The following is a 12,026-nucleotide window of genomic DNA, read 5'->3' on the forward strand; positions in this document are numbered from 1 at the left end:
TTGCAGTTTTATTCTCAATTCCTTTTCTAATGATCCCCAGCATAGAGTTTGCCTTTTTTACAGCTGCCATGCATTGAGTTGACATTCCCATGGAACTATCAACTAAGATGCCTAAATCCCTTTCCTGGTCTGTGACTGATAGCACTGACCCCTGTAGCGTGTATGTGAAGTTTGGATTTTTTGCCCCTATGTGCATCACTTTACATTTTGCTACATTGAACTGCATTTGCCATTTCTGGGCCCACTCACCTAATTTATCAAGGTCCGCTTGGAGCTCTTCGCAATCCTTTGTGGTTCTCACCACCCTACATAATTTGGTATCATCTGCAAACTTGGCCACCACGCTACCCACCCCTACTTCCAGGTCATTTATGAATAGGTTAAAGAGCACTGGTCCCAAACGTGGATCCTTGTGGGACACCTCACCGGCTATCTCTCCATTGTGAGAACTTCCCATTTACACCCACTCTTTGTTTCCTGTTTCTCAACCAGTTTTTAATCCATAGGAGGACTTCCCCTCTTATTCCTTCATTGCTGAGTTTTCTCATTATTATCTCAGAACATTATTGTTTTTTAAAAAAACTGAAACAGTTCAAATTGTAACGCCAAAAGTGTTTTTTAGTATATAAAATGTGAATGCAATTTATTTTATACTGGTCAAACTTCAAGAAGCATAAAGATATGAATAACAGAACTTTCATCACAGATCCAAAATGGGGTTATGGAGGCACCCCTTGTGGAGCATTTCACACAGAAGAAGCATAAGTCTGAATCTCTCCAATTTTGCGTCTTGACAACTGTTGACAAAATAGACACACAAATCAACATCCAATTTGAACTGCAAAGGTTTTTTGTTCATCTACAGATTACTAATTTTACAACCAACTGGTTTAAATGCTTCCTTAGGTCTGTCCTTCTACCTGTAATGTACCACTTTTAATTATTTCCATTTGTGCTTAGTGATGTGTGTCGAACTCCATACATTATACATACATACATACATACCCACACATACACACACACACACACACACACACACACATACACACACACACACACACACACACACACAATTTTATATATAATTATAAGGCGTATTTTAAACTGCTGATATATCTATCAGGCTCAGTTTGTCAACTGATGACTTATTCCCAATTTTATAAGATTTGGTAACTTGCTGGGACATTCATGCAAAGCATTTTACAAATAAAAATTGCTTGCATATTTCACAACATGGAAACTATTGCCTCAGTCTGGGTCACTGGTCACCCTCTCAATAGAATTTCCAAATGTTATCAGAGCTCCATCTAGTTATTATTGACTGATCAGTTGCTACAGAACAGTGACTTGGAAAAGTTGCTTGGGGAAGTCCAGCAAGTCCAGAAGTTCATTTCAGTGCTCAAACTCCTTTAGATCCTTAAAGGATAGCAATGATCCAGTAGTTAATATTCCCTCCTGGGTCAAGTGCTTGAATGAATGATGACCACTGCCAGAATTTCTTGGATGAAACAGTTTTTTTATACCTATGTTAGTTTGACCTCATGCCTGGAACTGTCACCAAAACTCTCCGTCATCCTAATGGGTTACCTGCTCTGGGAGAACAACACCAGGAACATGTCCCTGTTGATTATCCTGGGTTTTGTGGCAACCATTAATACTATCTCTATTGTAAGAAGTCTCAAAGCGGCTTACAATCACATTCTCCCCCCCACTCTCCACACACGCAACAGGCTGCTTGTGAGGTGGGCTTCCTGTGAGGGAGTTGGGTATCAAACCTGATTCTCCAGATTAAAGTCTACTATACTTAAGCACTACCCCACACTGGCTCTCATGCTGTTTGCAGGACCCACAATTTTATATTTTGAGATTAGGACTGTGTGCAAGATAGGGCTCATAAGTTTGTATTGGGGAGTCAAGAAATTATGCTTGGGTTCTGGAAACCACAGAATGGCAAAGTAATACCTAGTCTTCCCCAACAGCATAGGAACTGACCCCAAGAGACTGTTCAGATATACCCATAAACATACATAGTATAGTCCTTCTGGGACCATTACTTTATTAAATCAGTGGGCAGGGACTGTGCCTCAGTGGAAGTGCTGCTTTACATGAAGAAGGTCACAGATTCAGTCCCCAGCATCTCCAGTTAAAATGGACAAGGGAAAAGGTGATGTGAGAGATTTGGAGACATGTGACCAATCTGAATAGACCATATCAACACTGATGGACTGATAGTGTGATTCAGTATAAGGAAGCTTCATGTGCTGAAATGTGAAAACCAGCTTGTCTGAAATCAACACATGGTGGAAAATCATGTTTCCCCTGAGCCAATGTAAAGCTAACCTATCTGTATATTATCTCTCAATGTACTGATGTTCCATGTGCTGGGATTCCATATAGCAACATTTGAGCACATGATCCCCCCCACATCTGCTTTCTGAAGTTATACAGCTCCAGGAAGATTGGGCCATATGACCTTGGCTTTGAAACAGAAGCAACTGTACATCATTTAAGCCTAAAACAGGAGAGAAAAGAAAGAAGCCAACCTAAGTAAGAGGTGCTAATCCCTTATGAAACCCAAAGAAATGTTCGCAGTTGATTCAGCGCAGTTAGTGTTGGCACAATACAAATTGCCGTAATACTAAAAAGTTAGATCAAGCAAGAGAAATCTGTATTGAACATATGTTCTTGACTATGATAGAATATTCTTCTTAGGATGAAAGATTCTTCATCTGAAATCTTTAATATCATATTAGTTAAGGCAAGTGTGTGCCTGCTGCAACCAGCTGATAGGCCTTAATCACATTCTCACCCTTCTGTATCCAAACCAAACATCCCTGTAGCAGCTGTTCCTGTTAAACTTTACCCTGCTGCCTTTCTAGAAACAGGACGTTGCTGTATGGTGTAGTGATTACAGAAAAAGTCTTTTCAGATTACCATTCTAAACTAGACGTCATCCGTTTTTGGCCCTTTCTGAGCAATGTGTTACAGAGGTAGGTGTTTCATATATGTGCCTGCTTTTGAGGACAATTTGGAAACTCCAACTGGCACAGAACAATTACTATTAGTCTTCCCTAAAAGAAAAAGCAAACCCTGTATTTACTTCAGTGCCAACAGCAAGGGTGGAAGCTGACCAGAAACAAGAGAAGACCTCATGATGAGACCTCTCTAGAGATTTATTGGCAATATCAGCCTCCCAATTCGAGCCTTTCAGCAGGCACCATAGCTCATACCTTGCAGGCATCACATGCCCATCTTCCTCTCAAAACTGTGGTCAAATACCACATAAAAGCCCTATGTGGTCAAATACAGGAAGGGAGTATGTGAGCCCAAGAAATCGCCCTGCTATCAGCCCATGCCTTTTGGTTGCAAGTTTCTCATGCAAGTTTGGGAGGACCAAAAAGGGACCAGGCAGAAGCCAAATCATGCACGCCAGGCTACAAGTTGGAGGCCTGAGAGAAGAAGGAAAGACATAAGGTGTGGGAAACTTCTCTCCTCTCTATTTTTGAGGCTATGTAGGCCCCATGGGGTCAATAAAGAGAGCAGTGGAGAGCAACCAGCTGGAAGGCCATGGAGAGCTTCAGATCCCCCCCCCCCCCACACACACACACATAAACAAAACATACCGTATTTTATTGTAAAGTCATAACTCAAAACCCAAACTCAAGCTACAAATAAATTAAAATGCAGGCCCATGTTGCAAAAGTTGCATTTTGGCATTCATTTTTAGACTGTCTATTTTTGAGTTATTAAGGTAAAACAGCTAACTGAATTCAGTTTTAATTTGCACAGAAAAAACCCTGTTTGGGGAAAAAAAACAATTTCTGGGTTTTAAGAGGACTTCCCATATGTCACAGAGGTGCTAGATTTGACAGCCACTACTGTGTCATTTATTCATCCATATAGGTCACATATCTGAGTCTGTGGCCTCAATAACAGAAGAAAAAGCGAAGAAAAAGACTCACAGGAAAGCTGAGAGTGTCCATATAAATCAAGGACTTGTAATGACTGAAACCTACTTTCTTTTCAAGAGCACTTGACTCTCACTTCCTGAAAATGCTATGTTTATAGTAACACAATGCCTATGAAAAAAAACTGTTCCCCTTGAATGACCCTGTCCTCAATGATGGCTGAGAAGCTGAGAAATAGCAGCATCTGCAGTTTTCTTCACAACTTCCTGGACAGGGGAACCACGCATGTCAAAGACTGGAATTACCCAGATTACCATATGTTAGTTGTTCAAAAGTCAATTCCATGGTGATTTGAATCTAGAGGTTCGGTCTTTTTTAGCCTCCAGTTGTAATTCAGTGAGGTCACACTTATTTCACCAGATTTCCCAGTGGTTGAGAAAGGATGCTAACATGGTGGATGAATGTTACAAATAACTGGTTGCCCCTACTGCTAGAATTACTATGGCATCCATTTTTAGGCAGCCCACACTCAGTAAGCAACAACATGGTCCCATCATTTTTGCTAGGCAATTAAGGATAATTTTAACAGGCCTGCAACTAAGATTGCCAATGCTTGCAAGGCACAAGACTAGCAAGAGGTGGAAACCAACCCAGGCTCCATCCATCCAGAAGTCAGATCAGTACGGTGGAAGAGGCTCAGTGGGGTCAAATCCATACATCCAGGAATAAAGCTGAGAAGTCAAGGGGTAAAGCCAACTTTCTCTCTTGCTTTTTCCAACATTTCTGTTTCTGATTGAGGCGCTATCTACAGGGAAACGAAAGCAGAAAAAGCAGCCAAAGACAGAAACATGCTTAAAGAAACTGCTTCGGAGGCACAAGAAACCCTTAGACAAAAAATTATTATTTAAATTGGATGCAAGTCTAGAATACAAGGACCTTAAAGATGCAACACAGCAAATTCCCTTGATTTAAAGGACATGGTACATTTAAAAACATTTCTCTTATTTTCTGCATTATAAAAAAACTCATCTGGCAACTGGTCAGAAATGAGAAATATCGATCACTCCTGTAAAAATTGATCAGTTGGCAATGCAACCCTATAGCATATAGGCGGATTATGCATGGACGCTTACCTTGGCACTATTATCTGCATAGTGGGCTCTCTTTGCGTTTTTCTGTTTGAATGATGCTGCTACCCATGACAAAAATTCCATCACAGTTTGTCTTTTGACCTCTTCTGATTCTCTTAATTACACCCATCAACAGCCTTAAAGGCACAGAGCTCATTACATTGGGAAGTTCCAATACCAGAGCTGATATTCTTTCCTCCTCACTTCCCTTCCCCTCCCCCCATCTCTCTGGCTTGTTTTAAAATAAAGGCTTGTCCCCTTGCATATGGGGTTGGATTTCACCCCCTTCCTTTTATTTTTGCATTTTGCAGAAGCTCTGATTTGGGTGGGGGAGTTCTGACTACGTCCCCTTTCCCCAGGCATCGTTGTCACTCTGCAGAGCACTGCTTATTCTGCCAAGCAGGAAGAAGCCAACCAGCCTGGATGAGGCTGACAGCTGGTGCCGGAGAGCAGAGCAGGCTGCCAGGGAGCATAGAGGGCCGGCATCCAATGCACTCTCTTCTGAGCTGGCAACTAGAGTCCAGGCTCCCAGGCTGTAGAGTCTTGTCCTGCTGTGGGAGGGGACAGGAAGGAAAAGAGGGAAGGAAAGCAGCTGCTGGTGGGTAGGTGTGCACCTCTGATGGAACACAAGAGGGGTGCACCAAATGCCAATTCTTTGTTACCATAATATCGATATATCAATAAGAGCATTTGGAGAAGCAGGAAGGAGACAGCAGCACAGAAGGGAAGTGAGGGAGAACGCATAAAAAGCAGTGCAAGGCAGGGGGAAGGCTAGCCATGGACAGAGGGAAAAGGTCCAGGGCAAAGCTGAGCTCACTAACAAATCTATCCTACTCTGGTGGTGAAGTAAAATTAAAATCATGCTGCAAGTGGTCTCACTTGCCATGGAGAAAGGTGAAAGTGAAAGTGGGGCTAGAGGAAATATGTCCATACAAGAAATCTTGCCATGGAAGACATTTGCCTCCACCATGCATCAAACACCTTGTGTGTAATAGGCCATAGTATCTAAACTCTGCTTTCTAAGGGTCTGCCTATTTTGTTGAAACGCATTTTCTTTTTTTGACTTGTTCTGTCCCCATTTGTTTCTGTGCTGTGTGGGTGCATGATATACACAAAACAAGACAAGATGGATTAGGGTTACTAGCAGCCTGAAAGGGGAAAAAATAACATGTTCATTAAATATTGCACAAAAACAAGAGGTGAAGCATTTCATGGCATGGAGCCTCATTTAGGAAATCACCACCTTAAGTCACTATAAAAGGGACAGAAGGGGGTCTTTTGTCCAAGCTGTTGCAAACCATTCTTAAAGGGACAGCTCTCCTTGGCACGCTGGGGAGTCGATGTGCAAGTAAATTGACTTTTAATATGCTTACCTTCATGGCAGACACAGAAACAGGCCTGGGAACTGACCGGGGAACCTATTCGAGAAAAAATGCCATTTGTTCATAACATATTCTGGGCGATATTATGTATTTTAAAACAAAACAAAAATGGAACAGCCATATCCTAAATTATGACTATGATATCTGACTGGTATCAAGGAGCTACTGCTACATGAACATTGCAGTGTAACCATGCATAGGGCTAGAAGAATCTTGTTCAGGGCTTATTCATCTGTGAACCTGCAATCTTAACATCAGTTGTATAGAAACAATGATTAATGAATCACTGTGGTTCCACTAGGGGGCAGTGGAACATCATAAGAGTTTTCTATGGCAGGTGGAGACTCACCAGGACTAAGCAGTGGTCATTAGGTCACACTACTGCCTGAAACAGGTACAGCTCACTTCACATGCTCAATCTGACCCTTCAAAGCCTTAGGGGACTGAGCTGCAAAACTTCCATGGGTTGATTTCCCCAGATTTGGCCAGGCCCAGTACTCTTACCTTGCCCAGGGACAAGGGCAAGATCATTGCAATTTCTCCTCAAGAATTTGCTTTTGCAACCTCTCCTACTCATAGGGTGCCAACATCCAGGTAGTAATTTGAGATCTCCTGCTTTACAACTGACCTCCAAGCAACAGAGAAGTCAGTTCACCTGGAGAAAATAGCTTCTTTGGAAAGTGGACTTAATGTAGTGTCAATAATTTAATATCTGCTAATTTCATTCATAGAAAGGGAAGGCAGCATGGAATAGCCCAATCTTGTCAGATCTTGGAAGCTGAGAAGGTTTGGTACTTGAATAGGAGACACCAATGAGGGCCATTTGTGCATGTGTGACTTACCCTGTGACTATCTGCTTTGTGTTTTTTGTTTGCACAGGGATTCTACTTCTGCACAATGTCCTTAGTTGAACCAGTTTGCCATTTTGCCTGGCACCTGCTTCCTTGCTGTTTCTGTGCAAACTCCATTGGGGGAGGGGTAGCCTGTTGCCTTTTGTTGTTGTGGTGGTGGTGGTGGTTATTGTCATCTGTGGCAACACCCACCTCTGCAGCAGCCTTGCCGTCCTCTGCCCTAGCCATTTCTGCCAGCTCCCTAGGGGTCCTGAGGGCCTTGGAAGCAAGGGAGGAGGTCTCACTAACAGCCTTTCCCTCCCATGTTAGGTTCCCCAGCTCAGGGATTCTCAGCCAGCAGTTTCCTCATTGCCCCACACCTCTCCCCTTCTTATCATCCCTTCCTCCAGTCCCAGTCTACCCTGCCCCCAATCTGGGCCTCAGGGTCAGGAATGGGTCTGCCCTTCCTTAGCCCCACTGGTTCCTTCCCTCATTGGCCTCACCTCCTGCTGTAGTCCCTTCCCCGACCCCTCCCTCTGCTGCCTGGACACCAAGAGCCATGTTCCATTCTAGCCTGTCTTCAGCAGGACTGTTAGCTCCAGCATGCGCTCTGACCCTGCCTCCCCACAGCTGGCCACTGCGCCAGCTCCTTGCCTCCATGCCTCGCCCCCTTGCAGCTGCTCACTCCTCCAGTCACCCAGGTGGGCCTGCTCATGTTTCTCTGGGCCAGGGAAAGGGAGGATGGCTTGCTGCTGCAGCTCTGCCTCCCGCCCCCTGGGGGTGGTTTCATGGGAGCCACTGTGGGCCACTGCCAATGGTGTGGGGCCTTGATGGGGCTGCTCCTGAGTGGGAAGCTCACCAATTATGGTGAGGTTCATGACCAACATAAGACACCATCTTTGATCTAGCATTACTTTGCTAGAACTGGTCGATTTTATGTCAGTTTCAAGGCCTATCACTCCACTGATAAACCTTAGGAGTTTTTTTAAAAGCCCTTCTGATCATTCTGAAATGGTGGTCCAAAGAGTGGGAAACACTGTTTTATGTAGGCATGAAAAGGTGGGGAGGAGCAAGAAAGTCCAAAGAAAGCTTCTCCTTCACTTTCCCTGCGAAAGAAGAGAAAAAAAATCAAACATTAACTGTTTTTGGAAACTGTGGGGATTCTCTGATCTGACAGTATGATGAAGTCTGGAAAGGGGAAAATATGCATGTAACTAAGAATTCATCCTGAAGGCCATGTATGTTCAATGCAAAGGAGACCACAAGTGCATAGCTTCTCCTTCACTTTCCCTGCGAAAGAAGAGAAAAAAAATCAAACATTAACTGTTTTTGGAAACTGTGGGGATTCTCTGATCTGACAGTATGATGAAGTCTGGAAAGGGGAAAATATGCATGTAACTAAGAATTCATCCTGAAGGCCATGTATGTTCAATGCAAAGGAGACCACAAGTGCATAGATGGCCAAAGACTCTGCAGAGGAAGGTGGTGGCAAATCACCTGTGCTTCTTAATTGCCTTGAAAGCCCCTTGCAGTAAATTGGCTGTGATTTGACAGAATATACACACACAATTTCATTCATTACTTAATTACCATGTATTTGAGCCTTCATGATTTTCTAAGGCTCATGCTAAGGGGTGCCAATTCCAAATGGGGAAATTCCTTGGAGATTTGGGGACAAAGCTGGGGAAGGTGGATTTGGGGGAGGGGAAGGTATGCCATAGAAGATGCCCTTGGAAGCTGCTATTTTCTCTGGGTGAACTGATCTCTATATTTTGCAGATCAACTGTAATTATGGGAGAACTCCAGGAGTTGCACCTGGGGGCTGGCAACCCTAGCTCATGTTCAAGCCCTCTCAGAAGTCTAGAGAGGCCTGGGCCACTTCCAGCTTCTGAAGCACCACCTAAACATTAAAAGGTTTTTTTAAGTGACATAAAAAAGGGTGAGACAAAGTGCAAAACGTATGAAAAGGTCACTAATGTTGAAATCTGAAGATCCCTATAGGCTTGGAGCATAGACCCCAAGAGCACCTCACCCAGCTCCCCCCGCCCTAGTCCTGTTAAGACTACGTTGTTTTCTGTAGAATGGTGTGTTTCTAGCTTGACAAATTCAGGCCACCAACCTCACTAGAGCGTAAAGAGGATTACTTGCACATGCAAGAAAATAACAAATCTCTCTTCCCCCTCTTCTCTCCCCGTTCTGTTAATCTGTTGTCAAGCCTTCTTAGACTCTAGGCACTTTCATTGTTGATATTAGTCTAGTTTATAACGGGCTTATTTTTACTGCAAGTGCTGGCAAAGGTTATTCCACAACAGAGAATCCTGCTAGATATACATTAACCATAATGGGCAATTGTGCAGATAACATATTTGATGTTGGACCATCATATGGTTGAGGGGTCCCTCCCTGGCCCCTGGTGGGGGATAATGGGTAGGGTTGCGTTATCCAGGCTGTGAAAATTCTGGAGATGTGGGTATGGACCATGTGGAGGACAGGGACCTACACATTGGGGCACAATGCCATAGAGTCCACCCTCCAGAGCACCCATTTTCTCCAGGGGAACTATCCTCTTTAGTCTGGAGATGGTCTGTAATTCTGAGAGACCCCCCCGCCCCCCCGCAGGCCCCACCTGGAGACTGGCATCTCTAAACCATTGTACTCTTCCATACTGGGAACCTGTGCAGTGACACAGAGTCTCCAGGGTTAATTTTTCATCAGATTATTTTTCTGTGTGTGGGAGGATATGCTGGTAAATTCCTCTGTTCTTAATTGGCTTTTAAATAGATTCTGGCAAACAGGATTCTACAGAGTATTTGTGGTCCATGGGAGAGATGCCCATATGCTGAGGCACATCTGTACCATCAAACAGGTGCCAGCAATGCTCCCTGTGCAAGTCTGGTTTTAATTTTGTGTTTCTTCTCCAAATGCAAATGTCTGGGGTCATGCCTAGTCTATAAGTACTGTGGCATCATTCCCAGAATTACATGGAATGAAGTGTACTTTGCTGTTCTGTACTGTCTAGGATGATTTTTTGAACTAGATTGAGGCTGTGGGTAATTTCAGGTAACACCTGTTATATAACAGCTGCACTGTTTTCATTAGTACCTAGTGTATCTTAGATGCTGTTTGGTCAGCAATTCATTTTCCCCTGTCACTGCGATGGGTAGGTGTGTAGGGAGTTTTTTGTACAATACAAGACACTTGGGGGTCCAATATACCTCTTGCACAGGACCCCATTAAATGGCACAGTGGCCCCCTGCAGGATCCCTGGCAGGGCCAACCTATGTCAGGGTCCGGGATGAAGCATTTTATCCACTTGCCACAACAGTTTACAATGGTTTTCTTGACATGAGGGGAGCTGGGAAGGAGTTGCATTAAAGGGTCTTTCAGGAAAGGAAGCTGAACATGGGAACCACGTGGTGTAGTGGTTAAAAGTGGTGAGCTCTAATCTGGAGAACCTGGTTCAATTCCCCACTCCTCCACATAAGTGGCAAGCTCTAATTGGTGAACTGGATTTTGTATGTCCACTCCTACAGATGAAGCTTGCTGGGTGACCTTGGGCTAGTCACGGTTCTTTCAGAACTCTCTCAGCCCCACCTATTTTTCAAAGTGCCTGTTGTCGGGGCAGGAAGGGAAGGAGTTGTAAGCCGCTTTGAGATTCCTTGTGGTAGAGAAAAGCAGGGTATAAATCCAACTTTTCTTCTCTTGCCTCTGTGACTTAATAGGAAAGGCTGGGGCTTGCATGGCTTTCTAGGCATCTGTTTTGAAGATCAAGGAAGGGCTGCTGAGGGAGTGACTATCTAACTCTCTCATAGCCTTTTCCTTGATTTACAATGCCTCTTAAAAGCTGCAGTCAGCTCTCATAAAAAATTAATGCAAAAACTGTGCATTTTCCCACAATAGCCAGTTTCCCACAATAGCACTTGCAGTTTTAGGGAGGCATGGAAGGAAAGGGTTAAACATCCTCTTCCCCCAGTGAGTCTGAGGTGCTCTAGACTCTAGAGCTTCAATGTAGCAATTTGTAAAAATCAGAGAAGTCTCCAAACCATCTTTTGCATAAAGTCTCCTTTGAATCTAAGTGGCCCCACCTTCTACAAACTCCTACCTCTTCATCTTCACTGCTCTCTCTTTGGTTCTGTTGAGAATATGATGCAACACTGGAATGACTCTGTAGAACAGTGGATCCCTCGGCTTCCAGGCTACATACCTAGTGCCCCCCCACCCCACACACACACATATGAACACACAGCTCCTTCTTGTTATGAGGTCTTCTGCAAATTCAAAACAACTTCTAACACTGTAAACACACATATGTATTTAACAAATAAAATATGACCTAGTAAAAGTTAACCAATTTATTGAGCTGCTTTAGCCACAGGAAAAGCTATGTTGCAGCTCATTGCCTTGGCTCCACCACCATCACCCCACCCAGGGCTATACAGTGAGAAGAGTTCTGCTGCAAAAAAAAAAATTGTCTTGCAAAACAGCAACTCTTTGCCTTGGTTCCCTCACACTCCTCCCCACCCCCAGGCTACACAGCATGGAGAGTGTTGTTGCAAAAAACGACTTGCTTTGCAAAGCAGCAGCAACAGGGCTCTTTGCCTTGGCTCACCCCACACCCCAGGCTACACAGTGAGGACAATGCTGCTGCTTTTCCATTAAAATTCACCAGTCATCAGGCCAGAAGAAGACTTCTTTCCTGCCAAGAATTCCTGCACCACCCCCTACCACCCCCAAATTCCTCACCACCACCCCCTTGATGTTTCCACAGCCCCCAAG

General features: G+C 44.0%; 1 long non-coding RNA gene across 1 annotated transcript; it reads right to left on the reverse strand.

Annotated features, from left to right (window-relative positions):
- Positions 1 to 644: 644 nt before the first annotated feature.
- Positions 645 to 5,241, reverse strand: LOC125432384. Its single transcript, XR_007244462.1, has 3 exons — positions 5,042 to 5,241; positions 4,559 to 4,713; positions 645 to 797 (listed from the first exon to the last, which is right to left on the reverse strand). It is a non-coding gene; the product is annotated as an uncharacterized LOC125432384 (long non-coding RNA).
- Positions 5,242 to 12,026: the final 6,785 nt, after the last annotated feature.

This window comes from Sphaerodactylus townsendi, linkage group LG05, assembly GCF_021028975.2.
Source record: "Sphaerodactylus townsendi isolate TG3544 linkage group LG05, MPM_Stown_v2.3, whole genome shotgun sequence".
In the NCBI taxonomy this organism is placed as follows: Eukaryota; Metazoa; Chordata; class Lepidosauria; order Squamata; family Sphaerodactylidae; genus Sphaerodactylus; species Sphaerodactylus townsendi.